Below are 1,361 nucleotides of genomic sequence, written 5' to 3'. Positions count from 1 at the left end.
TTAGAGGGAGATGGAGAAAAATCCCATATAATTAATATATATATAGAAAATTGCATCCGTTGCGAATATCAGAGAGATCTTTTATCTCTTTTGACATTTATTAATTTTTTATTTATTTATCTAATGTAGACCAAATTCATATAAATATTCACTTCATGATAATTACATAAATAAAATTTTGATAAATTCATATATACTGCAAAATAGCATTTAAAAATATTAACTCAAGTTGAAATAAACCAAACAATTTAAGTGCAGAAAAATTCCAAGGTAATGGAAAACCGAAACGAAAACATGGAAAACATTTCTCTTCTCTTCTCTATCTCTTTCTCTCTTACTCTCTCTCTCTCTCTCTCTCTCTCTCTCTCTCTCTCTCTCTCTCTCTCTCTCTTTCTATATCAGTTAGTATTAAGAAATCCTTTCTCTAGATCTTCTTCTGATCTCGCCAGATCTCTCCTGATTAGCCAGTATTTGGATCCATGAGCAGCCTTTTAATCTCAACCTTCTCAGCTGCCTCCACATAATTCTCTCCATTGGGCGTGGTGCCCTGTTTACTGGCGCCGTGCTGGAGCAGAAAGGCAACGCAGTCGGTGTGCCCCTCCCAAATGGCAGCCAGAATGGGCGTTATGCAATATTTATCCAGCTTATTAACATCGGCCCCGATCTCCACCAGGTACTTGAGCACCTTCAGCTGGCCAAAGTCGGCTGCATAGTGCAAGGGAGTGCGGCCGCCAATGAATTCGTTAACATTTCGCGTTGATTGGTCGAACATCAGCTGCACCGCATCGATTTCCCCGTTCTTAATATTCCAAATTAGATTCTCGTCCGCCTGGCCCATTTTTATGTTTTCTCCCAATGTGCTATTCACTCAATTTAAATTGTATATAGAGCCTACTGAGATGTTAGGCTATGTAGGACGACTGCCTCGATTCCATCGCCTACGCCATCAGTGTAAAAGCCAACTATTCGGAAATGTTTTCTCACAGGCATTGCTGGCAGTGCTATCAACACTCCGGCATCTTGATGATCTGGCCGCAAACACATTGCGAAACGTGATTTGTAAGGTCATCATTCAAAAGGCATCGAGTGTGCGACAGACCGAGAGACAGAGACAGAGACAGACTCAGAGTCAGAGGCAGACAGACAAAAGCCCAGGCAAAATTAAAATGGTTATACATTCATGTAATTTAACGAACTGCCCAGCAAACTAAACTAAACTAAAACGAACTCTGAAGAAGGAGAAGCTGCTATAGACGCTGTGGAGGTTGCTGCTGCTGCTGCTGCTGCTGCTGCCGTCTGTGATATTGGCGATGCCAAGCGTGAGATTATCGACGATTGTATGCAGCGATGATGATGCTGAT

The 1,361-nt window shown here is 41.6% G+C and overlaps 1 pseudogene; it reads right to left on the bottom strand.

Moving 5' to 3' along the window:
* Window positions 1-361: 361 nt before the first annotated feature.
* Window positions 362-927, bottom strand: LOC108653118 (myotrophin pseudogene; annotated as a pseudogene).
* Window positions 928-1,361: the final 434 nt, after the last annotated feature.

Source organism: Drosophila navojoa, chromosome 5 (genome assembly GCF_054131105.1).
Source record: "Drosophila navojoa isolate 15081-1374.11 chromosome 5, UAZ_NAV_1.0, whole genome shotgun sequence".
NCBI classification, from domain to species: domain Eukaryota; kingdom Metazoa; phylum Arthropoda; class Insecta; order Diptera; family Drosophilidae; genus Drosophila; species Drosophila navojoa.
The sequence above is the reverse complement of the archived record's forward strand: the minus strand, read 5'-3'. Positions and strand labels throughout refer to the sequence as shown.